The sequence below is a fragment of the Canis lupus genome, chromosome 25, assembly GCF_048164855.1.
Source record: "Canis lupus baileyi chromosome 25, mCanLup2.hap1, whole genome shotgun sequence".
NCBI classification, from domain to species: Eukaryota; Metazoa; Chordata; class Mammalia; order Carnivora; family Canidae; genus Canis; species Canis lupus.
Genome location: NC_132862.1, coordinates 40,100,270 through 40,128,072, shown reverse-complemented (window position 1 = coordinate 40,128,072; position 27,803 = coordinate 40,100,270). Strand labels below are relative to the sequence as shown.

General features: G+C 39.3%; 1 protein-coding gene and 1 long non-coding RNA gene across 3 annotated transcripts in view; one reads left to right on the top strand and one right to left on the bottom strand.

Annotated features, from left to right (window-relative positions):
- The window catches only part of KCNA5 (potassium voltage-gated channel subfamily A member 5), a 54,538-nt gene extending 53,431 nt beyond the window's left edge, over window positions 1–1,107 (top strand). The window contains exon 4 of the mRNA XM_072799272.1: window positions 783–1,107. The gene's annotated coding sequence lies outside the window, so the exon portion shown is untranslated. The remainder of the gene's footprint in view (window positions 1–782) is intronic.
- Window positions 1–27,803, bottom strand: part of LOC140617608 (uncharacterized) — an 83,163-nt gene that overhangs the window by 44,685 nt on the left and 10,675 nt on the right. The window lies entirely within an intron of this gene.

The following is a 27,803-nucleotide window of genomic DNA, read 5'->3' as shown; positions in this document are numbered from 1 at the left end:
AGGGTCATTCGGAAAGATTCAGTGCTTCCCAGCAAAGACCCTCAGGCTATGGCTGCACCTGCATGTCTAGGCAGCACCCAGCTGCCTATTGGACACTATACTGTTAGGGTCTGTTCTGCACCTGGTTGTGGTGATCCCCACAAGGGGGAGATAGTGGAGCACTGTTCCATGTGAAAGGAGCAAGTGAAGAGATGTGCAACATTTCCTGCTGGGCCCTCTCAACTCTAAATGCCTTTCCTCCTGGAGTCCCAACAAATCGCTTTGGATGATACCCTTGGGGACAGATAGCCAGAAGGTGGATGCTCTTTCCCTGCTTTTTCTTCCTCCTCCCCCTCCTGCTCTTTCTCCTTTCGCTACTAACTTGAACATTTTAATCAATATGGCACTTCTCCAGGGTCTCCATGCTGTCACTGCAATTTGCTGTGGTTCAGTGGGTGAATTTTCTTTTCCCTTCTAGTGGGAAACAGAATTATTTCCATGATAGGAGCTGACTGGTACAGAGAGCCCTCCACACAAAGAACACAATGAAGAAAGGAGACAGCTGGCTGAAAAGAGAGAAGGGATTTGGGGAATTGAAATTCCTTATGATATTGGACTTAAACGTGGAAAATTCACTGCTCTGCATTGCTCAAATGCCTCTGAATTAGAGCAGAAGGGGTATCAGTTAATTTGTTAGCTCTGGGAGGAATTCATGGCCCAGAGATATACAGGATTTTTTTTTCCGACTGGTTATGATGTCCATTGTGCTTGGTGTTGATCTACACTCATCTCTTCTTTTACAGTCTCAACCAACCCATCATCTCTGTGCCTTTAGGAAAGAGGACATTCAAACCACTTCAGACAAGGAGCTGCCTCCAGTTACTTTCACCATCTCTTCAGGTGTAAGGACTGTGGACATCCTTGTGTGTATATTCAGAAAAGCACAAGACCAAGACTGCAAGATTGGGTTCTGGTCCCATCTCTCTCACTCACCTGCTGGTGACCCAGGAGCAGTCACTTCCCTCTCTGACCCTCCTCTGTCTCAGCTGTGAAGTGAGAGACACAGTTTTGGCCTTTTCTCTATGGTCAGTGGAGAGCCATGCAGTTTCAAGTAAGGTTGTGATGGCTGGAGTTGTTGACACAGGGGGTTGTGGTGGATGCTGTGTAGATGGGAGAGTAAGTGAGCTGGCTTTATTCACAGCACATCTCAGGGGTGTTCCTCAAATCTGTCCCTGCAAAATGACTCCCCAACATTGGATGACAGTAAAGCTCTCTAGGCTTAAAGTTTGACTCTTATCAAGGTCCAACTATCTCTGGGAGGGAAAACACATGGCTCTTATCAGTGACCAACCCCAGGGGCCCTCAGCTGGGCAATGACATCTCCAAAGAGGTTCTTGGGAAATTTATGGGAACAGCTTTTTTTTTTTTTTTTTTTTAATTTTTATTTATTTATGATAGTCACAGAGAGAGAGAGAGAGAGGCAGAGACACAGGCAGAGGGAGAAGCAGGCTCCATGCACCGGGAGCCTGATGTGGGATTCGATCCTGGGTCTCCAGGATCGCGCCCTGGGCCAAAGGCAGGCGCCAAACCGCTGCGCCACCCAGGGATCCCTTTTTTTTTTTTTTAAAGTACAGTTGTACCTGAGCATTGACCTATCAAAATACATGTTTTTTTTATACATTTTGTTTCTCTTATATACAGTGGAGACTTTTGTTTGCATATTACGAGTATAAGTAGATATAGGCAGATAGGCATGTTATAAAAAGCAAATATTTGATCACTTCACACCCATTAGGATGGTAACTATTAAAAAAAAGCCCAGAAAATGACAAAAGTTGGATATGGAGAAATTGTAACCTTGTGCACTATTGTTGTGGGAATAATGCAAAATAGGGTGGCTGCTATGGAAAACAGCATGACAGTTTCTAAAAAAAAAAAAAAAAATTAAAAATAGATTTACCATCAGATCCAGCAATTCCATTTTAAAATATATAACCAAAATAATTGAAGGCAAATTCTTGAACAGATATTTGTACACCAATGTTCATAGCAGCCTTATTCACAATAGCCAAACAATGGACGCAATCCAAGTGTCCTTCAACTGATGAATGGGGAAGCAAAATGTGGTGTAAACATAGAGCGGAATATTATTCAGCCCTAAAAAGGAAGGAAATTTTGACGTGTGACACAACATTGATGAACCTTGAAGACATTGTACTAAGTGAAATAAACCAGTCACAAAAAGATGAATACTGAGTGGTTACTAGAATAGCCAAATTCACAGAAACAAAAAGTAGAATGGGGTTGCTGGCGGCTAGGGGAAGAGGGAATTCATCATCACTGTCACAAGGTGAAAAAAGTTCTGGAGATTGATTGTGCAACAATATAAACTGAATGTACATAACACTCCTGAACTGTAAAATTGTTAAGAGATAAAATAAAAAATGGTTAATATGTTAATTTAAAAAAAGAAAGAAAAAGAATAAAGCAGATGTTGAGTCTGATGGTGATAAGAACCAGACTAACTACTTAGTGCAAACCAGTTAAAGTTGACTTCCTGAGAGGACAAGGTAGAAATGGCAGGAGGGTCTGGGACACTGAGGACAGTCAGATGGGCCCTGCTGGTGGGATAGTAGACCGCCTCAGGTTTCACTGGTTTCACTATCTGAACTATGATGAGGGCCACGACAGGTACTTCCTTGGAGGTAGCTGAAGATGACTGTATCCCCACTTGAGTTGTGGCTATGCAGTCTTGGAGACAAGACTGTGAAGGAGATGAAGGTTGGAAATAAAAGCCCTGAGTTAGGGATCTCTTCCTCTTAAGATTATTTAGCATTCCCGAAGCATCATCTTATTTTCCTAGCTTGATCCAATAGATGACACATACTTATTGAGCTTGATGTCTATTTATATATTTTTAGCCCTTTGATTCTACTCAACTCAGCCATCTCAATAGGCAGCTTGGCACTCAGTTGAAATATATAATACTAGTTCTGAAGGGTTTTCTAGTTGAGAAGCACCATAGACAACATTTTAGCATAGATCACACCCAGAGCAGAGTCTGAATCTGAATGTAAATCAAATGAGCTAAATTATTTGGGAAGTATAAGTAAAGAGAAAAAGTTGTGAGATAGGGATGAAGGAAGAGCAAAAGTGAGAATGTACTCTCATGATGGCCACACTCGATGCCCAGAAAAATCCATCCCAGAGGAGGAAGGAGAAAATGTATCCACCAACTCGTATGTCCTATCCATGAAATTTTTGCTGAATGTACATCAACTCCCTTGGAATTTCAGGTAAAATATGTAGGGTTATCTAAGAAGTCTCTGGTGATTCATACTCCAGCTGGCAGTGGGAAACCCCAAGGTGAGAGCAGGGAGGACACAGTAGGGCCATAAGATGAGAGCTTTTGGGTTGTGCTTGATGGGATCATATGTATTTTCCACAGAACAATTGGTCAAGAGCTAGAGAAAGACAAGTGAGATTGGAAAAATCTGAGGTAGCTCAACAAATAAAAATGACTGATTCTGTAAACTAAAAGGAAAATTGGAAAGTCCCACTTTGATGTCTTCTTAAAAAAGATTATATTTATTTATTTGAGAGAGAGAGAGAGAGATAGAGAGAGAGAATGGTGGGGGAAGAGGCAGAGGGAGAAGCAGACTCTCTGCTGAGCCAGGAGCCTGACAACATAGTGCTCCATCATAGGACCATGAGATAGTGACCAGAGCCTAAAGCAAACCCTTAACAGGTTGAGCCACCCCGGTGCCCCTTAATGTCTTTTTTTTTATTGTAATTCTATTAGGTACAATATATAAACTGCATTCTGCAATTTGGCTGGCTTTATTTATTTATTTATTTATTTATTTATTTATTTATTTTACTCTTACATGTTTTTGTTTAGGCTGCATACGTTCCTGTGCAGGGGTGTATCCTCTGCTCCCACAACTTTTAAGTGAGCACATAGGACTATATTATCTCTAAGTTATTACCTTGCTTCTCTGATTTTGCTGTAAATCCCTGACATAGTTGCATGCAGTCCTGATTGGAAATGTTCTGGGTATTGGTTCTTAAACTGACTTCCCCACACTCTTGTTTCTGCTGCCTACTCCCACACTGAGCTTTCTGTCATCAGACTTTGCCTCCCCATACTCACCGCATCTTCCATGGATGTACCCCATATAAAACCACCCCTGCTATTGTCCTTTCTCCTTTTCTTCCAGCTTGACTTTGATCTACTTTCAGAGTTTCATTCTCTAATAAATTGGTTCTAGAAAATGTTGTTTTTCCATTTTTAAGATGTTTGGAGAGTGCTCTCTACTAACTCTTCCTGGCCACCCACCTTCCCCCCCAACGCCCCCCCCTTCCCGTGATTCAGCTATGTCAGTCCTACCTTCCTACACTTCTTACCAGCCTTCCAATTGTCATTCTTGATACTATTTCTCCCCTATCATTTTCCTTTTTTAAGCACCTGAAAATGGTGCCCCTGAATCACAGTATGAGCCACTGGAATCTGTATTCTGAGGATCTTTACTCAGTCAGTCATATGTGTTGAACATCTTCCAGAAGAGCTGATCTTCCAGGTAAATTATCATCCAGGTAAATCAAAATTGTTCACAATGTAGATGTGCCTAAATATGTTGTACATCTGTATATTTCTAGGAGTCTTGGTATGTGACTAGAAGCCAAAATGGCTTTATTTTTGGTTTTTGGGATATCAATTTAGCCTGAAAATGAAGAGACACTGTCTAACTGTAGGTACCATTTATTTATACTTACCATACTTACTATATACCTAGAATTGTTCTAGATGCTTGCCATAAATTCATAGTATCATTATTTTTACAGCATAACACAAAAAGGTAGGTAATTTCAGTCTCTATTTATAGATGAGAAATCAAGGATTAAGAAGTAAAATAACTTTCCCAAGTTCTCACAGCTAGTAAGTGACTGAATCAGGGTTCAACTCCACCTTGTGTGAGGACATCTTTGCTGTGTAGCCTCACCATCCATTTGGGGAGAGGACCAGATTAGGGCAGCCAATGTGATTTCTCCCAAGTCACCTGGAATTGGAATAGATGTTTTGTGCCTGAACTACTAAGAGTTTTGTCTTTGGGTCAAAGGTCTCAGGTAGAGTCTCGGGCTTCAGATCAGCAATGAATGACACCATCAGTCATTTGGTCTTAGTATGGATACATCCATTTCTTGGGAAGTTCAGCTTCTTAGCACTTTGCTTCTTCTCTTTAACTGGAGAAAGCTGACAAGCCAGGAAAGCTCTAGAGCTCCATTCTAGGATGTTTCCATCCTCAGAAAAGAGACTTCACTACCTCCAAAAGGATGTGCTTAGGAGCATAGGGACTTTGGTAAGAACTGTGTGCTGCCAGAGTGGAGAAAGTATTCAGCAGAAGCAAGCTATGTCAACACAGAAAAAATCTGGAATGTCACCTCTCCACCCCCACCAAGTTGCAATGAATTAAGCCATTTTTATCTACTAATCTCTACCCACCACTAGGTTCTGCATTATGGGTAAAATAAATGAAGACATAATAACAGGGTCCTGTTAGCAAATTTTTCTATTTTGTTTTCATCCTCCTTCCCTTTCTTTTCCCATACACTCTCCCTCCCACCCTTCCTCCCTCACTTCCTCCCTCCAAAAATGATGGGACCTTATATAGACAAAAAAATTCTTACAGGGATCCCTGAGTGGCTCAGGGATTTAGCACCTGCCTTTGGCCCAGGGTGTGATTCTGGAGTCCCGAGATCGAGTCCCACGTCAGGCTCCCTGCATGGAGCCTGCTTCTCCCTCTGCTTGTGTCTCTGCCTCTCTCTCTCTCTCTCTGTCTCTCTCTCTCTGTCTATCATGAATAAATAAATTTAAAAGAAATCTTACAGATTTTGCAAGCCCACTCAGTGGGCTTTGCTTAATAAACCTACTCTGGGACCTTAAGGTTTGTGAGTGATCACACCCGTAATTATTTTTAAGTTAGGAACTAATTGAGTATATACAAGAATTGAATAGATGGATATCAACATGTCATTTTTATGATGGATGAAGCTGAATTCAGTAAGTGGTTGAAACACATGGCCTCAAATGGACTTCCCATTACCCCTTCCCTCCCCAAATATCTTGGTAGAATTTGGTTTGCAGAGGAGACATGCTCAATGTCACCATCAGGAGAGTAAGGCCAAAGACAGAGAAAAGGAAAAAGACTACACTATGCTTAGTTTTTAATATACTAATTCCACTTGGGGAAAGGCCCAAGAAGGGCTTGGTTAAAGCTGGAAAGAAAGAACCAATCTACTAGTCAGTAAACATTATAGCATGAAAACATGAAATAAGGAGAATAAAAGTTTCCCTCTGGGGTAGGTAAAATTCTCCAACCAGTCTACCTCAGTTAACTTAAAATCGGGCAGCCCAGGTGGCTCAGCAGTTTAGGGCCGCCTTTGGCCCAGGGCATGATCCTGGAGACCGGGGATGGAGTCTGCATCAGGCTCCCTGCATGGAGCCTGCTTCTCTTTCTGCCTGTGTCTCTGCACCTCTCTCTGTGTGTCTCTCATAAATAAATAAATAAAATCCTTTTTAAAAAACTGAAAAAGCAGTCCTCCTAGTTAAAGAAAATGTAAAATCTCAGCAAAAACAAAAATCCTTTGATGTTTTACCAAGGCTTACACTCTGACCCTCTTAATCAATGTATCTTACAAGTAGCCAATACACTTCACTAGCTTACAACATTTATTTCTCTCCTGTCTGTGTGTCATGAGGATCTTCACCTTCACCTGACTGTCAAAGACTAATTCCCCCCACCCCCAAAAAAGACTAATTCCCACCTTTTGCAGCTAAGAAGGGTGTCTTAGGTTTTAACCCCCTATAAAAATAAGTCTGTAAGTAAAAACCATCCCCTACCACACATACACTTCATTTGGTTCCAAAATACAGATTTTTCAGCTTATGGCAAAGCTATCTCCAGCTTATGTTGTGGTCTCTTTCTCCACGACAGCAGCCTCTGACAGCAAAAGCATCCTGGATTTCATTTACCAATATCCTTATTCATAAAAGAAAAATATCAGCCTAGTAGTGCGCTGAACTCTATTAAACTATATTAGCAGAAGCGCTCCTGGATTGTATTTTTCTATTCTGAAGCCTGGCTCCACTTCCAATTCAACCATCTCCATCCTCACGCTCCGGAGCAGGAGAGTTCTAGTTCATAAGGATTGTGAGGCCTCTTGGAAATGGCTTTACAGGCCATTTTCTGAAGGGAGCAATTAACTCTGTAGGAAACCAGAGAGCAGCAGGGTATTACTGACTGGAAGGCTCTCGGTGATGGCAGGTTTCTTCACCTTCAGAAGGACTGCAAACAACACCGCAAGGGATGTGCCTGCAATCCTTTAAATCTGGTACTTAGAAGGGATCCCCAAGGTTATCTGTCATTTCTCTCCTCAGAGGGACAGGTGTCTCTTGTTCTCTTTGACCTTCTGAGATGTTTAAAACCCTCTCTCTTAACTTATTTGGTCATTTCCATTAGGAAATTCTTTTCAGTGCCAAACTGCTTTTAGCAGTCATGTGGTTTTAAAACCTGGGCATTCATGCAACCTATAAAATACAGGATCAGGAAATCTTCAAAGAAAATACATTCCCCTGTAGCCCATTTGGCAGAGCTATCCTCGTCTAGGCTAGAAATTGCAAAGCAATGAACCCCCAAAGTAAATAGCTAGAGTCTTCATTCAATGGAGATATTTTTCCCTTTAAACTACTCTGTTAAAAAGTCTGCAGAACACTAATCAAGCTTTCATCAACTATCTGCTCAATATTTTCAGCTAGATTCCTTTGTTTTGTATTTCTCCCTCCCAATTATCCTGAGGTCTTTCCTATCTCTAGTTCAACACATGTCTTCCATGGGAAGGGCACATCAGCCCAGTAGGTTCCTTCCCCACCTCCACAGGATAAGAACCGGTGCTCAACATGGTGACCCACCACAATCAAGGAAGGATTCAGTGGGGTGCACTGTCCCTCAGGCAAAGAAGTGGATTAGCAATGCAAGGAGGAGCTTCAGAGACCACTCAGTCCAATCTTCTCCCTTGGTAGATTTGGAAACTGAAGTTCTGGGAGGGAAAACCAGTTGGCTCAGGTCACACAGATTGTTAGTGGAAGAACCAGTAGATCAGACCCTCTTCCCTCGACTCTTAGATGAATGTTATTTCTGCTGCAAACAATATTAGCTCATAATCATAGAAAATTTTTCAACATGAATTAAAAGGAAAATAATTTTCTGGCTATTAAGAAAACCAACTCTCCAGAATGTTTCATTTTTTATTATTCAACTTATTCAAAATTATACTGTTTTAACATTTTAAAAATATCTTAGATGTTAGCAGTAAAGCCAAAAAAATAACCCCAGGAATGAATACCCATATTTAGATATACTCCATGACCAACCATGCTTCCCAAACATAATGCCCAGTCAAGTAAAAGCCTGCTCAAACCCCATGGGTCTGATTCTTTTCCCATTATAATAGGATTATAAAGTACTTAACTTCTGCAACCGCTTTTGGGACCAGATTTACTTCCTCACCACAGAATCCCTTTCAGGGATAGCCAAAGGCCCCGTGCATCTTAATCATTTATCACTTGTTTCAAGGGCTTTGACTTTGATCTGGGGATAATTCCTTATGTTTGAAAGAGGAATAAGCCTTTTATCTAATCTGGGGAACAAAGTACGGAATCCAGCAGCCAGAAGTTCTGGGTTTATTTTTCTTAGGCAAACCCATGAATTCATCATCACTTTAGGGAGAAACAAAGAAGGGGTTTCAGAACACAGTTCCCAGCTGTTGGCTACTCATTTACAAAAAAGGGGGGGAAAAAGCCTGCCAGGCTGAAATGTTGGTGATCCAGATCCCAATAAAAAGGGGAAACAGGCATTCCTCACTCCCACTGGCTGGGTTGTGAGGACCTTCTTCTGGATCACATCTCTAGGAACATGGTCTGTTCTGGGCCTCCAACCATGAACTCTTGAAGCTCTACAAGGACTTAATTTAGCATGAGGGAGTGCAGGTTATCAGCCTGACAGCTGATTGCTCTTCTTAGTAGGGTTTGCAGAGCTTAAGTCTTGGATGAATGAGAAACACATGCACTTCAGCTCCATTTAGAAGTTGCATGGATTTACCGCAAGACAAGGAATTATGGACTTTTCTTGAACTTTAATGGACAGATGGACTCAGTATCTGAAGTTGAGTTCTGCCCAAGCTGATGTTTCATCATTTCTGTTATTACTGATTTTTAAAATATAATTCCCCTCATGAATTCATAGATAGCTTTATGCTTATGGTATGCCAAGGAACTATATTACCCATTGTTTCCAATGTTATTGATTTAAAATATCTTTTATGAATAGAGAGTTGGCTTCCAAGCCTTTGGTTCTATTCCGACCTTAAGTTTAAATTTGCTTTTGGAGAGTTCTACTTCTATTTCAATGGAATTTGCTCTCCTTTGTGACCTTGAAGGCTGAAAACCGCATATGACATAAATGAAGTAGGAGAATTGGGCCCAGTTTTCTCCTTCTTCTTCCATATTGCCCTTTTCTGTCTATTTTTACTTTCTTTGTTTGTTTCAAAACAAAGAGTTTTGAAATGTACTTCCTCTAAGAAGGGAATGTACATAGGACACTTGATGTTTTAGAAAATATAACCAAAATCCACATAGACAAAAGTACAAGTAAATATTGATGACCTATTATTAAGGTCACTCTGGGATTTAATTGTTAATAATTGATGCATTTGTACTTTATGTAATCTTCGATAAGTATTTGCTAACATGGAGAGATTAAAATGTCATACACATGTACATCTAACTTACAGCAGAACTGAGAACAGAACCTGGGTATCACTACTCAAATTTCATTAATTTTACAATATACTTAAATTTGAATAGACCATTTTCCCCTGGTATTAAAGTGACTTTAACTGATAACGAAGATTCTAATTTCTCACCAATATCTCCCAATATTCTGCCAATATTTCCCAATATGCCCTCAGGTCCTATCTCCCCAGATCACTTTATCAATTTTCAGTGGCTCCCCATCACAGAGGAAGCAAGAGCATTTCAAGGATACCAGCTACTTGGCAGACCTTCCAGGATCTCCATAGATGTCTAAAAAAATACATTCTGGGGTCACTGGGTTAAGTGGTTAAGTTAACCCAGTGGTTAAGCTCAGTTGGTTAAGCAGCGGCCTTTGGCTCAGGTCATGATCCTAGGACCCTGGGAATGAAGCCCCATTTCAGGCCCCCTGCTCAGCTCCCTCTGCTAGTGCTCTCTCTCACTCAGGTAAATAAATAAAATATTTAAAAAAATTTTAAATATAAAAAAGCACATTCTTCCAGACACGCTTCAGTAAAATATAGTAGGATATTGTATTAGAAAGAACACTGGATGCAAAATCAAATAGATATAAGTTCAAATCTGGTAACTACATAAAAATCTCTATATACAAATTCTTAATAAAATGTTAGAAATTTTATCTAGGCATCTATAATGTATATATAATTTTTACAACCAAGTACAACTTATTCAGGAAGGCAAAATTTGTTTAACATTAAAATTCAATTAATGTAATTTACCACATTAATCTAAAAATATCTCCATAGGGATCCCTGGGTGGCGCAGCGGTTTGGCGCCTGCCTTTGGCCCAGGGCGCGATCCTGGAGACCTGGAATCGAATCCCACATCGGGCTCCCGGTGCATGGAGCCTGCTTCTCCCTCTGCCTGTGTCTCTGCCTCTCTCTCTCTCTCTCTGTGACTATCATGAATAAATAAATAAAATCTTTAAAAAAAAATAAAAAAATAAAAAATAAATAAATAAAAATATCTCCATAGATGCAGAAGGAGCATTTCACAAAATTTAACACTTATTCACAAAAACAAAGGAAATACACCTTTTAATAACCTAGGGGTAGAAAGGAACTTCTGCAATCTCCTAAATTAAATCTATGAAAAACCTGTAGCTAGCAGCATATTTTATAATGAAATATTGAATGCTTTTCCCCTAAGATAAGGACAAAAACAAGGATATTTGCTTCCATTATTTTTATTCAACTTTGTACTAGAAGTCCCAGTCTGTGTGATAAACCAAGATAAAGGAATGAAAAGCATAAAGAATGGAAAGGAAAGAAGTCAAACTCTCTTAATTTACACATGGCATAATATTTATTTATTTATTTATTTATTTATTTATTTATATTTTAAATTTATTTTTTATTGGTGTTCAATTTGCTAACATATAGAATAACACCCAGTGCTCATCCCATCAAGTGCCCACCTCAGTGCCCGTCACCCAGTCACCCCCACCCCCCGCCACCTCTCCTTCCACCACCCCTAGTTCGTTTCCCAGAGTTAGGAGTCTTTCATGTTCTGTCTCCCTTTCTGATATTTCCCACTTTTTTCTCCTTTCCCCTTCATTCCCTTTCACTATTTCTTAAATTTCCCAAATGAATGAGAGGGTATTATGCTGAGTGAAATAAGTCAATCGGAAAAGGACAAACATTACATGGCATGATTTTTAAAAATATATTTTATTTATTTATTCATGAGAGACACACAGAGAGAGGGGCAGAGACACAGGCAGAGGGAGAAGAAGGCTCTCTACAGGGAGCCCAATGAGGGACTTGATCCTGGGACTCCAGGATCACTCTCTGAGCCAAAGGCAGACACTCAACACTGAGCCACCCAGGCATCCCTACACATGGCATGATTATATTTGTAGACAAGTTTAAGAAATCAATAAAATACTAGTAATAATAAGTAACTCTAAAGATGGTGGAAACAAAGTTAATACGTAAAAATATTTTTATTTCTATATACCCCAAAAACCCTGGAAAGTGAAAAAATTAAAAACAATTTACAAAAGATAAAAAAATATAAAATACTTAGGAACAAATTTAGTGGCAATGTATAAAACCTCTGAATTGGTGCACCTGGGTGACACAGTTAGTTAAGCGTCTAACTCTTGGTTTCAGCTCAGGTCATGATCTCAGGGTCATGAGATCAAGCCCCACATTGGAATCTGCCTTCATTGTGGAGTCTGCTAATGTTTTCTCTCTCTCTCTCTCTCTCTCTCTCTCTCTCTTTCTCTCTCCCCCTCTACCCTTCCCCATTGCTCACTCTCTCTATATAAAATAAATACATCTTTAAAAAAAAAAAAACCTCTACATTGAAAACCAGAAAACGTTGCCCAAAGAAATTGAAGAAGACCTAAATAAATGGAGAGATATCCCACATTCATGAATTAGAAGACTCATTATCAGTAAGATGGCAACACTTCTCAACTTGCCTAAAAGAATCAGTGAAATCTTAGCAAAAATCCTGGGGGCTTCTTTTGGTAGTAGCTGATAAACAGATTCTAAAATTTATATGTAAATATAATAAAACTAAAATTTCCAATATAATCTTGAAAAAAAAACAATAGAAGTTGGAGGAATTTTACCATCCAACTTTTAGATTTCTTATAAGCATACAGTAATGAAAAGACGGTGATATTGACATAAGAAATCACAAATAGATCAATGGAACACAATAAAGAGCCCCCAAATAAACCTACTCATATATAGTTGATTAAATTTTTGACAGTCACCAAGATGATTCGATGGAGAACAGAAAGTCTTCAAATAAATGGTGTTAGAACAACTAGATTCCATATGGAGGGGAAAATGAACTACACACATGAGCTTACACCATGTTCAGAAACTAGTTTAACATAGGTCACAGGGATCCCTGGGTGGCGCAGCGGTTTGGCGCCTGCCTTTGGCCCAGGGCGCGATCCTGGAGACCCAGGATCGAATCCCACGTCAGGCTCCCGGTGCATGGAGCCTGCTTCTCCATCTGCCTGTGTCTCTGCCTCTCTCTCTCTCTCTCACTGTGTGCCTATCATAAACAAATAAAAATTAAAAAAAAAAAAACATAGGTCACAGAATAAAATGTAAAAAGTGAAACTATAGAGCTTCTAGAAGACATAGGGGAGTATATTTACTACTATAGCTTAGGCAAAAATTTCTCAGAACAGGACATCCAAAATACTAAACTATAAAAGAAAAAAAAAGATGAGTTGGACTTTATAATATTAAAAATTCCTTCTCATCAAAAATAGTGCTAAGAAAATGGAAAGCAAGCTGTAGACTGGAAGGGGATATTCCCAATGCATTTATCTGACAAACATTTATATAGAATGTTGAAGAAGTCCCACGAATCAGTAGTAAGAAAGACAACTCAATTGTTTCTAAAAGGGCAAATAACTTTGACTATACACTTCACTAAGATATATAGAATAATAAGCACATGCAAAGGGGCTCAATATCACTAGTAATTAGGCAAATTCAATTAAAATCACAATGCGATACTATTTCACATATAAGAGCAATTAAATTTGAAGAGACTGAGAAATACCAAGTGTTGACAATGATGTGCGGGAACTGGAGATCTCTAATACTGTTGGTGCACTTGGAAAATGGTACAGCCACTTTGGAAACCTGTTATACAATTTTGAAAGTAATCCTGCACTTGCCTTGTGCTCCTGCAATTCTACTCCCAGATATTTACCCAAAAGAAATTAACACATATGCACAAAAAGACAAATAAGATAGGCTGATCCTCCTCTGTCCCCTGAAAGCAGGAAATAAATCTCCCAGGTGAAAGGTAGCCTCTCAGTACCAGGAGGGAAGGAGATGTCCTTCACTAGAAATAGGAAATTTAGAGCCCAGAAGGCTATATATATATATAACTCTTGTTATAATAATTTACTAATTTGCTAATTTACTACCTCAGCCCAAATTCTGTTTAGTGAAGCTCTCAAAGTTAAATTTTCTTTGTCTTGTCAATTTTTCACACATTTATTGTTCCTTTGTTTAAAAGTATAAAAATTCTTTGCCTCAAATTCCTTGCCATCTCTTTAGGTCTCAATTTCATAGCCAGGCCTCTGTGCACATCTAATAAAACTTTGTGGGTTTTTTTTCCTTTATGAATCTGTCACCTTAAATTTAATTCTTAGTTCAATTGGAAGACCTTGAGTGTAAGAAGAATTTCTCCTATACTTCAGGTGAAGGAGGCCAGATGCAAGAGTATAATCTATATAGTTAGATTTATATGAAATACAAGAATAGATGTTATGGGCTGAATTGTGTATCCCCAAATTCATATGTTGAAGTCCTTACCCCTAGTACTTCGGAACATGACTGTATTTGGAGATAGAGACTTTAAGGAAGTGATTAAGTTAAAATGAGGTTATTAGGGTGGGCCCTAATCCAATCTGATTGGTGTTCTTATATGAAAAGATTAGGAGGCTCACACACACAGGGAAGACCATGTGAAGACATAGAGAGAAGACAGTCATCTGTAAGCCAAGGACAGAGGCTGCAGAATAAATCAATCCTTCTAACACCTTGATTTTGGACTTCTAGCTTCCAGAATTATGAGAAAATAAATTTCTGTTGTTTAAGACATCCAGTCTATAGTACTATTTTATGGCAGCCCTAGCAAATTAGTACAATAGGCAAAAGTGACAAATAATAGAAATGTAAAGAATGGTTGACTTTTGGGGGAAGGATTTTTGACTTTGAAAGGGACATCAAGAAACTTTCTTGGGTGATGAACATGTTCTACATCTTGGTTAAAGACGTGGTTATTTGTGTGTATAATTGCCAAAACCCATTAAACTGCATTCATGATATAGGTACACATACTGTATGTAAATTATACATAAATTTAAACAGAAAACATCTAAATTCATTTCCATTCCAAGATTTCACCTGAATAGTGAAACGGTAACAGTGTAACTCTTATGGGGCTTTTGATAAAATAGCACCTATGAAACACCTGACCTGATGCTTAGCACATAGTAAGGTCTCAGTGTTAGTTCAATCAGAACTTGCCCCATACTCTAGCCTCTTGTTCCTTTGAAATATTTGCTTTCTGGAATTTTAGTGAAAAACATCAACATTACACCACATTACTTTGTTCTTTTTTCTGCTAACTCTGCTTTCTGTTGGAGGTCTCTTTCTCCTTACAGTATGTCCTAGAATAATCTCCAAGTACCATGTAGAAGTGCCAGCATCCCACCCATGCTGGGCTTGCTCTTCATTGGGCAAGTGGCTCTGATTCCATCCATGAAAGAATTTCACACATTCTCCTGATGGCCATTGATTCCTTTCCGGCTCCAATGTCACCCTGGAAACTACCCCAAGAAGGGTTTGTTTTCAAACATTCAGAGATGCGGCTGCTGACCTTGCCCACATTCACTTTTGTGCTGGGAATAAAGCTTGCCCCCTCCTCCTGGGTTTTTAAAGTTGTTTACTTGGGGCCTAAAGCAAAGAGCCGGTATTCAGCTGTTCACATTTGAAAGCCAATTGATGGGAGAGCCTGATACCCTTTGTCTCAGTCATTCTGATTTCACCTAAGATTCTAAGAAAAATAATGTTAATGCTCATCTTAAATTTTTCCTTGTGCACAAAAAGTAGAATACATGAAAGTCTCTGAATTCATCAATGAAATGATCATAAAGGAATCCATAACCTTGTTCATATGTGTCTTTTCTTCACCTGGGTCATTTACAAATCCCTGGCAAACTTAGCTGTGTTCATATGAGTGAAAGGATGGGAAGCTATTACAACATGGCCTGAGCTAACAAATTGTCTAGGAACCTAAGTGTCAGCCTGGATGGCATCACAAAGTTTGTTCTAATATGATTATGCTCAAACACCTTCCTGCTTGTTGCCATAAAAGATCTGAACTGACCTGGTCTTCCTAGTGACACAGCACCTGGCCTTCCCACCTATACAGCTTTACTTCTTCTGTTATCCAGCATATACCTTCTGCTCTTGCAAGATTTATGTCTTTACTGTCTCTATGTGAGTTATACTCATTCCCATCCAAAGCCTGTGGATGATCTTAGGGTTGGTGATAGTTACGCAGAGGCAGATATCTGGGACAAGAGTCGGAATATACTGAGGAACAGATAGGCTCAGAAATAGCTAAAACTAGCTAAGTGCCTTTTGGACCCTGAAGAAGATGGGAAACTTGGGGGGTTCCAGGTTGGACAGGTAGGGAAAGTCCTTGATAATCTTTTGGTTTCATCAAGAAAGCTTCATGGAGTATCACTGCATCATACAACTCCAGGGGCATGGCGCCCATAGAATAAAATGAGAGTTGTGCCACATGGATGCCTTTGCTTCACAGTGGAGTGGATTTCAAAAGCAACTTAAATGATGGAAAAAGAGAGAAAAGGGGAGAAAGAGGAGAGATTATCCAAAGTATAGCTGTGGAAGTAACTCACACATGAATGAGGGAATGTTATCTATTGGTGAAAAATACCTTCTTGCAACTCCTCTTGGTCAGAACATTTCCAGGGTCTTTCATTTCTATTTCAGCCTGAAAATAAGACTGAAAAGAAGGTAAAGAATCTGGAATTACTTTGCATGGAGTAATAGAGCCCAAAGGATGACTCAGGAAAGTAGTCGAGTCCAGGAAAGGTCATTCTACAGATTCTGATGACCAGCTGTCCTCTAAATCTCATGGCTGCAAAACAAGTTTTTAACCCATGGCAATTCATGACTCATTTTAGAAAGCTATTCTGCATGGTTGACTCCATGCCAATTTATTCATACCCTACTTAGCTCCATAAAAGGGTTTGAGGAACCAGTATTTGGACTCTTTAAACAACAAATATCACAAGAGATGCAATCCCTCACTAACTCATCATAGACTTGACATCATGGCAGGGGATTTAGATAGTATGTAAGTCTTTTTATTTATTTATTTATTTATTTATTTATTTATTTATTTATTTATTTATTTATATTTATTTTATAAGGGCAAAAACACCTCAAGATATAAAGTACTACACCTAAATCACATAAATAAGTGGCTTTATTTTATTTTATTTTCAGAAAAAAGCCCAATAATATGGATATTCTTTATTTAGTAACTATGAGCACCTAAGTGGTCTCTGAATCCCTTGAATTTGTATGCAAAATGTTATGTGTATCTGCAAGTCTGCTACTCAGTGGTTTATTTTAGTACATCTGTATTGGTTATTAAAACATCCACATGCCTCCATAGTGGTTCCAAATCCTCCTAGAGATCCACAATCCCAGGTTTTCTAGGCTTTCTCTAGGGACTCTCCAGATATCCCAGCAATCCAGCAAGTAAAGAGCCAGCATCTGGTAAGGGATTTCCAGGACTATGCTCTATGTCTGATATTTCAAAACACGTCTGTGTGTGTGTGTGTGTGTGTGTGTGTGTGCGCATATATGTACCTTTCTGGAGACAGAGCTTATATAATCTTTAGTTAGGTTGTCCAAAAGGTCTTTGAACCCAAAATGATAGGGATCCACGGTGCCAGGATTATAATTCCACTATGATATTTGGCTCTATCCTCAATGCCTAGTAGTAGAGTCAAGTCTTTGGAGTTACATGCAGAATGCCTTGCCAAAATTTTCAAAGGGTTGAGCAAGTCAAGAGTTCAAAAATAGTTGGTACCATAAGTTATTATTCTTGTGGTCTTCTCCTGCTGAAACTGTTGGGGGGCATAAAGAACCCAAATTACTAATAAAACATATTTGATCATACTTCCTACTAAACATTTATTTGCACATAAGTGAAGTCCCCTACAGCTACAGCAAAATTATGTGTCTGGATTAATAGGAAGTGGACATGGCATGGAATATCATTGCTGAGGCTCTATATCAAAAGTCTGTCTCTTATAGACTAACATCAGAGCAAGCAGGATTCCAATTCAATACAATTAGATTTATATTCCACACCTTTTGGGGTGTCAGAATAGAGAGGCCTGAGGAGCCAATAGTCAATAAACATTTATTGTATTCCAACTATGTGTCAAGTTTTTAGCTAGGGTCTACAAAAGCGTTCTGGAATCAGACTTGAAAAGAATCTGAGATGTATTTGGGCTACATTCTTTATGGATAGGGAGACTGAAACTCAAGATACTAGTGACTTGCCAGGTTTACTCAACAGGTAGGTGAACAACTGAACTTCAAGTCTTGGTCTTTGGATTTTAAGTTGTGTTGTTTGTCTATAATTTTTGGACATGAAAGAGATGTAGAGGCTATCTGGTTTGAACTCCTCTTTCTACAGATAAGAAAACAGATTCACCAAGGTCAGTGCAGCTATCGATTGAAAAAAAAAAAAAAATCCAGGTATCCCTGGGTGGCGCAGCAGTTTAGCGCCTGCCTTTGGCCCAGGGCGCGATCCTGGAAACCCGGGATCGAATCCCACGTCGGGCTCCCGGTGCATGGGGCCTGCTTCTCCCTCTGCCTATGTCTCTGTCTCTCTCTCTCTCTCTGTGTGTGACTATCATAAAAAAAAAAAAAAAAAAAAAAATCCAAACAGGATCCCAGCTTAGTTCTTCTGATTTTCTGACCAGTGCCCTTTGTCATAGCCTATGGGTCTTGTTCTGCTTTGTTAGAGTAATGGGGGTTAGAGATAAGAGACTCATGGGGACCCAAAGATGAGGAATAGAAAAGAACAAAGAACAAGTTTCATTCATCAGTCTTACAATTTTGCCTGAGGCAGGTCCTATTTGAGTTCTGACCATACCATTAACAGTCTTTGGCAAATAACAGATTCCCTGAATCTTAGTGCTCTTCACAATACTAGGGTAATACTTATGTACCTCTCAAGCTTGTCATAAATATTAAATATAATTCTTTGTAAGGCATCTCACATTATGCCTGATGTGCACCGTGGGCTCATCCAACTTTAGTCCTCACAATTTCATATGTTCTTCCCTCCCAACTTGCCAAAATTAAATTTATTTCCTCATAAATTAGGAGCTGAGGAGGATCCTTTAGACAGGACACCTCTAGGGAGAGAACTGTCTGCTTAGAACTCTGAAGATTTGCAAAATAAAAATATTGTGGTGGTGGTTAACCTTCCCCCAAATAAAATTCTAGGAAAGGAAATATTTTGAAGCCACTTTATCAGCCCTGAAGAATGTACTTCTCTTTGATTTACAGATATCATTTCTAGGAATTTATCCTGAGTAAATAAACAGCAACTTTATGAATGTTTATATTACATTGCAGTTTATGAAAGAAAACCAAGACTATCTAGCATTGGATTAGAACCAATCTCACCACAGGTTGATACAATCAGTCCATATAGACAGCAATACTATGTTGCTTCTTAAGGTTGAGTTATTGAGAAATGTTTATAGTTAAGTTGCAGAGTTTAAAAAAAAATGCTCTAGGGGTGCCTGGGTGGCTCAGAGGTTGAGCATCTGCCTTCGGCTCAGGGTGTAATCCTGGAGTTCCAGGATCGAGTCCCACATTGGGCTCCCGGCATGGAGCCTGCTTCTCCCTCTGCCTATGTCTCTTCCTCTCCCTTTGTCTCTTATGAATAAATAAATAAAATATTTTTAAAAATATGCTCTAAAACAGTATATTGTCATGTGATGCCATTTTACAAGTGTATTTATCTATTTATATATGCATGGGTAAAGGTCACAAAACATATGAGCCATTTGTTAACAGTAAACTGTCTCAGGCTCATTGGTGATCTGTTGTACTCTATTGCTATTAGGTGGTATGGCAGAGGGGGAGCTCTGAGTCAGCCCTACCAATGCCATTTTCCTTCTAGGCATTTAAAAAAACCATATTTCCCAGCCTCTTTGCATGTCAGTGTCCGATGGGATCAACTCTGGCCACTGGGATATAGGAAAAGTAAAGTACTTACAGTCCTCACTTTAGAAAATCCAGAGAAATCCTCTCTCTCTCTCTCTCTCTCTCTCTCAATTTCCTTGTTGACTTATCAAATGATACAGAGGGTCTAGCTGAAGACTCTGAGGCCCTGGCTCTGAGGCAGCAAGAATGAAGACTTCTGGATCCCTAAGTCACCACTTGGAGGGGAGTCACCAGAGAGAACCACTCACCAAGGTGCATTTTTGTTCAACTTTGTGTGAGAAATGCATTTTTATTCTGTTAATCTACTGTGATTTTGAGATTGTTTGTTATAGGAACTGATGTTAATTGCCTTGACTAACACATGGCGTTGAAGTTTTCTCCACTAAATATGCATTATTTCAAAATTAGAAAAACAAGTTCTTAAGAAAGAATAACTATCCATCCCTCTCTTTCTACCTGACATCCTCTACTCTAAGGCATTCAAGAAGATCTGTATCTCCAAATACCTGTGTGTGGAGGGATAATCACCTTCTAGCCCTCTCGTGTCTCATTCAAAGACACAGTACCTGGAAGTATTTTGGCAAACCTGCTATTCTTTTGTATCTGTGCAGTTACAGCTTTTTTGAAGACTTAAGCTGTTTTACCAGAAACCTGGGGAGCAGAGCAGCAAAGCCACTGGCAGCTGATTCAAGGAAATCAGAGGCAGCCACGAGTCCTGCTGTTTGGCCTGGTGCCCAGCATATGGTTTTGGACAAGAAGTATTTTCTATGGATGGTTCTCACTCTGCAATTCCACTTACGCCCAATGAGTTGCTTGATGTGAACATGAAAGTGGTAGCAGGGAAACAACTGGGGCCTAGTTAAAGGTGATGCCAGCATGCAGGTGGACTTCTACTTGTGCTGGACCAGTCCATCCACTACTTTTCCCTTTCCAGGAAGAGTAGACAGGCTCTTAACCATTGGTAATGCACATACCTGAGGTTGGGACACATGTCCGTTAGCATCAGAATGAGGGCAGAAGGTCAGGTACTATTACTTAGAAGCCCTGACCTGGGCACTAGGAACATAGCCAGAGCATGGAACAGAGATAAGTGGGGAAACTTACTGCCTACCAGACACAGTCCTGGGTACTTGTGATGCATACTGGCTTCATTCTCCTTGCCAGTCCTGAAAGGGAGGCATTATCATACTCATGTTACAGATGAGCATAGCAAGGCCTAAAAGTTTACATACCTTGCTACAATCAACACACAGTAGCACTAAAATTTGGCTCTGGAACTAAGAGTGGTTCTTCTTCTATCTTCCCCACCCCCTTAATAAGAATGATTAAAGTATTCAGCTTAAAGTCATAGGAGACATTTCAATTTTTGGTTTCAGATTTTTATGACCATTAAAATATCTTCCTCTCATCCCACTTGCTCCTTTTTTTTTTTTTTAATTTTAGGAATTCATTTGAATGCCATCTTACTTTTGCCTTTTGCTTCATTTATTTTATTTTCTCCACATCCACATTGGACTAGGACTAATTGAGTTACCTTGGGGACTGAGTACAAGTACTCTGGCTGCCCCATTTGTGCTCTGTAGACTGTACACTCTAGACTCTGACTTCTGAGATGAAATTGTCACTTGAGCACTCCCATCTCCCTCACTGCCAGCACTTTGCCTTCACTCTTCTGCCTTCAAAGTGTACAGGTTTAGGTGCTCTTCAGGTGGTTTCTTCTCCCTCTCCTCTTCCTCCAAATCCCCCTCCCTTTTTCATATGTGCACACACACACACACACACGCGCGCGTTTAAGTTTCCATTTAAGACAATCATGATAAACTCCTCCTAGGAAGGCTTTATTTTAAGGTTAAGTGCTCACCTGGCAGTCTATTTCTCTGTAACTGTACCCATGGTAGCTCTTTTAGAAATTGTGCTGATGTTCATGATTGAGAGACTTAGAAGATGCTGGGGTGTTTTAGGACATGTCCTTTTATGAGGCCTCGATTAGGTAAGTTTTTATATGAAGTGAATTTTCACTGAATATTTAATATACCCCCCCCCCAAATATTAAATATCCTAGTCAAATGAAAAGAGGAAAACAAGTCTATAGTGCAGACACCATTTGAATCTTGACAGGGATAAAAAAGTGTCTGTGTGTCAGAGCACTGAGTTCCTTGGAAGGCCGCACTGGCTAACTCTTCTTGGGTACAGGATAGTCCATTGCCCTTGTCCTCCATCTCAGAAAGTTAATGAGGATGGTCTTCCTTCAGAGGCCTATAGCACTTGAATAGCTCTTTTCTTATTGGTACTAGTCACTCAAGGATTTCCTTAGGGAGTGAGAAAGCATGTTCCCTATTGGGAAGCTACCATCAGAATTGAGACTCTCTTCATCTCTTGAACCTGCTTCCCTTCCCCTTCACTGTCTTAGTTCTCAGCAGGCATCCAATGCAATGGCAAAGCTGGATCCATGCTTCTCCAGGATTTCTGGTCCTCTGATCCTGGTCCTCATGATCCCAGAGAAGAAAAAAGCTCCTTGCTCTTTCTCAAAGTCTGTATCTCAAAACATGGAGAAGGCTCTGGTTAGCCCTATTTGGGTTATATGCCTATTTCTGAGCAATTGCCTCAGGCATAAAGGCTAACATGCTGCAAGAGGCCAGGCCTGGGTCACAGAAGCACCCCTTTGACAGGACCTAGGAAGGATAGATTGGTGTCAGAGTAGCCATAGTCAAACCACTTGCAATGGATTCTCACAAGAAAGAAAGTTTCTGTAGCAGAAGAGGGATAAAAGAGGCCTGGGAAGGCAAAAAGAACACTCCTGGGTACATTACGTGCATGTTAAACATGGGGTAAACATTGTGGTTTCTCAAGGATGTTGATGTTCCAGCAAATCTTTGACATGTGGGAGTGCCATTTGAGTTACAAAACTGCAGTAAATACTTATTATTTTTATTAACCTACTCTTTCAGATGCTGTAGGTCTTAATCTCCTGTTCTTTTTTCCCTCCTCTAAGTAAAAATTCCACAGATGTTTGCATTCAGGCTTAAATTTCATTCATTCTGATGTTTTCTATAATGCCGCTTGGGAATTAGACTATCCCTCTTATGTGCTTTGCTGTGATTTGGCAAAATCGAGGAATGAATTTCTTGCTTTTGTCCTTCTTTCCATGGGAGAATTGAAAGCAGTAGCCTTCTTGCAATAAAATTACTTTTTATCCTTTCTCTTTTATTTTTATAAAGGATTTAAAAGAATGTCAATTTGGGCCAAGAATCCAGGGACAGCTCTACCCTCTGGTCTTACTGTTTTCTGTCCCTCTCTGATATTCCCACATCTAGTTGTCTTTTGGTACCATTTTCAACTCTCTCTTCCTGCTCCTTTTCTTCCTGGCTTCAGAGAACACTAAGGCCTAGGTCTAAGGCAAGCACAGTCTAGGCTCCATTCACCAGCTCATCCCCCCATTGCCATGTCCCTTATTACCCTCCCTGTAGTCAACCCAGACCCCCAAGAGAATAGTTCTCACATGGAATGGACCTGGGCAGATATACCCTAGAATATATTGTATGTATGGAGGCGTATACTTTTGTTGAAAACAGAGATTGAACTATAAAATGCTGGGAGACTCCATCTAGCCCAAGACACTAGTGATGCCATGGAGATGCCACAGACTACCAAAAAGTATATACCCGGGATGCCTGATCTCCCATTTGACTAGTCCTTGTGAACACTTAATTTTAGCTAAATTAACACCTAATTTTGCCTTCATTTATAACCAGGAATTCTAGACCAAGTCTTGCTTAATAACTATCAGTTTAGAATACTAAATGTCGTACAAATTACCTCACTTAATCCTCTTAAGCACCTAATGGGTTAGGTATCACTATCTTCATTTTATCAGAATGTAGACTGAGGCTTAAAAGAAGATAGATCACTTTATCATGTTCATATATCCAGCAAGTTGCAAAACCAAGTTTATGCCACCAAAATAAATTGTCTTATGGCTATAAGGCAAATCATATACATAGGAAATCTAGGGTGGGCCAGCACCTGGATGTCCCTTTACTTCATCTTCTTAAAGTCAAGTAGTTATAGGAGTGTCTAGGTGGCTCAGTCAGCTAAGTGTCTCCCTTACTCTCAGGTCATGATCCCAGAGTCCTGGGATCAAGTCCAGCATTGGGATCCCTGCTCAGCGGGGAGTCTGCTTCTCCGTCTCCCTCTGCCCCTCCCCACATTGTGCTCTCTCTTGTGCTCTCTCTCAAAGAAATAAATAAAAATCCATTTAAAAATTAAGAAAAATAAAGTCAAGCAATTGTAAATGTTAATGACATGTATAAAACATCTTCATGGCATCTTCTAGTGTTGACTAAACTGAGAGTCATAGCTTAGCCAAGTTGACAGACAAAATCATGTACTTCCTCTGATCACACTCTGCTTTGGAGGGGATGTGTCTCAGTTGGCACAACTGAAAAACGGAGGTAGATTATTTAGCCTGCACTAGATTTGGCGTGAAAAAATAAACTTTAAGTGTATTTAATCCCTGAAATGTTGAAGTTTGTTATTATGCCAAAGCTTATCCTGTATTGACCAACTTAAATGTTCTTGGTTGTAAGTAACAAAATACTCTATTTTCAAAAACAAACAAACAAAAAAACCTGACCATCATCAATAATGACTTCAAGGATCTAGATATTTTTCTATTTCTGGCAAATAGTAGGAATGTCAACTGTAGAAACTGATTATCAATTTAGTCTCACCAAACCCTGATTCTTTGTGGGCACAAGATAGCACCATATGTACCGGGAAATATTCCATGCAGATTGATTTAGACTAATCATTTTCAAACTTGAATACATGTGACAATTACCCACAGATACTTGAAAATATGACCACTGTCCAAGCCATAGCCCACAGCAATTAAATCAGAATCTCTAAGGTAGGGATTTCCATCCCCTTGGGGATGAGCCCCGAGAATTAACTCTAACTAGGTCCAAATCCCTTGCAAAAAAGTAAGTTGGAAACTTAAACCAACAAATGAGAATCTGAGAACCCGACCTTCTAGACCACTGATACCTCTGTTCACTTCCACCAGGAAAATTCATCAAGTCACAGTTAGAAGATACCCATTTCAGTAAGAAAACACTTGTCAGGAAGCAACCACAGAACATTTAAATTACCCATTTAATTGATAAATATTTCCCAGACACTGACAAGATACCGTTCGTGGAAAATATATACTTATCTCTGTAGGCACCTTAATAAATTGCCAGTTCAAATCAGTAACGTAGAAAAGGAAATTTTCTAAAAATAATAAATAACCTTGGTCTTAAAAAAAAAAAAAAGGAATCTCTAAGGTATGGGAAACAGCAATCACCAAGCTTTCCAGGTGAGTCTGATGAGCACCAAGTAGGGAAAACCACCGACCTAGCCAGACCAATCAGAATCTCTAGAATCCTGGAAGGAAGGAGAAAGCAAAAGTAAGAAAGAACCCATTATTTAGGGGACAGAGTATCTCTACTGTAAGTTTGACAATTAAATTGCAAATACTCCTGGCTCAGAAAACTTAGTGACTTAAATATTTGTGATCATAGAAGAAACTTTGAAGAGATTAGGTTTTGACAGGGAGGAGGGAATCTCAATAAGGGAGGAGATTTGGAGTAAAAAGATGGGTAGGGATACCACAGAGATTTTACTATCTCATTGTTAATTCACGGTCCCAAATCTCATCTCTCATAGGTTGATTTTAGGCATGTGGGCTTTCGAGAGTATTTGACAATGCTCTCAATGTGCCTGATGGTCTCCAATTCTGTGTGAAGAATATTTTGATACAGATGTTAAGGAGGTAGATAAGGAAACCCTATTTTAATTTTCTTCTTTTCCTCTATCAAGTTAGGGCTTGGGTGTGACTCTTCAGCCCCTAATCCAACAAGCCATCCCACAGTCCCCACAGTCCCTTTCTTCATTGCTTGCTTAAGTCAGTGAGGATAATTTTCAAGTACATATGTGAGCAAGAAGTAGATATGATAATAAATGAGGAAAATGAAGTCTTACCTAAGAAGAACTTCAATTTTGAGTTAAAAGTCAAGTTCATTTATTTATTTATTTTTTAATAAAAACACACACAATGCACATAAGCCCCCTTTTTTCCTTGCTAATCAATTAATTGCCTCCTGGTCACTCTCTCTTTCCTACCCTGTTCATGAAAAACTGCTGCCTTTGAACTGCTCAAGGAGATGGTGCACTGTTTTGTATGCTCTTGTGACTTCCCAAACTATGTTCAAATGCTGCTAAACTGGCGGTATTAAACGCTTGGAAATTTTAGATTAATCTTTGGCCATAGTCTATATGCTCCTGCGTGTTTCTCTGGTTTGTCTCCTGATTTATTCTAGGCCTATGTCTCAGATAATATCTTTTCAAAGCCCAAAGTCAAGGTAGACTCCTCTTGCTCATGTACCATCATTGGTCTGTTTTTCTAAAGAGATTTTATCTTCTTGAAAGCAATGACAGTGTCATTCGTTATATATCTCCAACTCTGATTAAGTGTTTGGTAAATAATTCATACTGAAAACACTGTTTTCTTGAATGAATGAATGAATGAATGAATGAACGAATGAGTATCACTGAGTTGATCAACCAGTCACCAACCTGTATAAAACTCAGTATGGGCAGAAAATCTGATGAGTGCTCCATAATATTGAAAAAGTAATCTTTCATCTTCAAAAATCAAGTATTTCCCAATCGAAGAATCAAGGCTCTCTTTTATTATAAGGACATCAATTTTTACACAAGGCATTATGGGAAGGAAATCTTATAATCAAATGTGCTAATGTAAAGCAAGTCCTTATTTTTGCTTCTGAACAATCCTGTAGTTTTGGAGGTTGCATTCCTAACCAAATATTGGGCTCTAGATCAGAGCTTATGATTGACCACATGTCTTATAAGACATCTGTAATAATAACAAATGAGTAAATTCGTTGGAAACAGCAAATGTATGTTTTCAATTGTACAAATATGCTACAGAGATTCACATTTGTATAAAGTGCATGGTCATTTTATTTACTTTATTAGAACTTAGAAAACTTGTTTGAAGATGATTGGAAATGGCCCAGCAAAAAACATTTAAAATGTTGTCACTGATGCCTTATAAAATTTGGCATAAAATTTCCCCATATAATTTTGCCTGAAATAGGCGGATACATTCAAAATTATTCCACTGATTGTATAGCTGCTTCAAGATTTGTAAAATGTTTTTAGCATGTGAATTTGCTACTGCTGAAGTTGCTGGTAGTGATGATGATGGCGGTGATGAAAAATACATTTTTTTTTTTCTCACTGAAAAATAACTTTCAAAACTAAGGACTATCCAGTTCACTCCCTGTCACTCTCTCCTACTTTCCTTATTCACATGAAACCTATGCCTTTGAACTGCTAAAGGGGACCATGTGTGCTCTGGGTCTGCTGTTATAACTTTCCATGGCATTGAAATGCCTTAAAAACAATTACAGGGCCATTCACAGAGATCCTCTAAGAGGAGCTTCCAAAAACACCCAGTTTGGAAACCACCAGGATCCATGCTGGCTGCTGTCTGTTTCACCTTCCTTAGGTAAGGGCATGAAGAAACTCTGAATTGGTAAACCAGAACATTCTTAGTGTGGAGGGAAATGATTGAAAGTAAAGGAAAGAGAAGGTGGCCCTAACCAAAATTCAAGTGCCTGGATGTTCAAGACACATAAGTGATAATGCTCCCTCTTCCTCAACCCAATCTGTCCCTTGTACACAGAAAGTACTTAGCATTGATCTAATAACTACTAAGTTCTTGGATTAACCTACTTCTTAGTTCTATTAAAAACAAAATATGATTGAATAAATTTTTAAAATTTAGATCTTATTGACTTTATCTTATTGACTTTATTCGGTAATTCATGAATGGGACAGCATCCAATCTAGCACATCTCTGAGGAGCTCTACAAAACAAAAGACTTTCATAGGCACAAGGGAGAAGGAAAAAGGACTTTACACAGGTGGAGAAACAGGTTGGTTACAGCAAAGCTACCTCCTCTTAGGGGATGAGAAGGGTCTATCAGGCAGATTGCCTGTCCAGGGCTGACTAGGTGATTGATTTCTGATTGACTGACTGGTTTAAGATGCCATTTCTGGGAAAGCTGAAACTATCACTA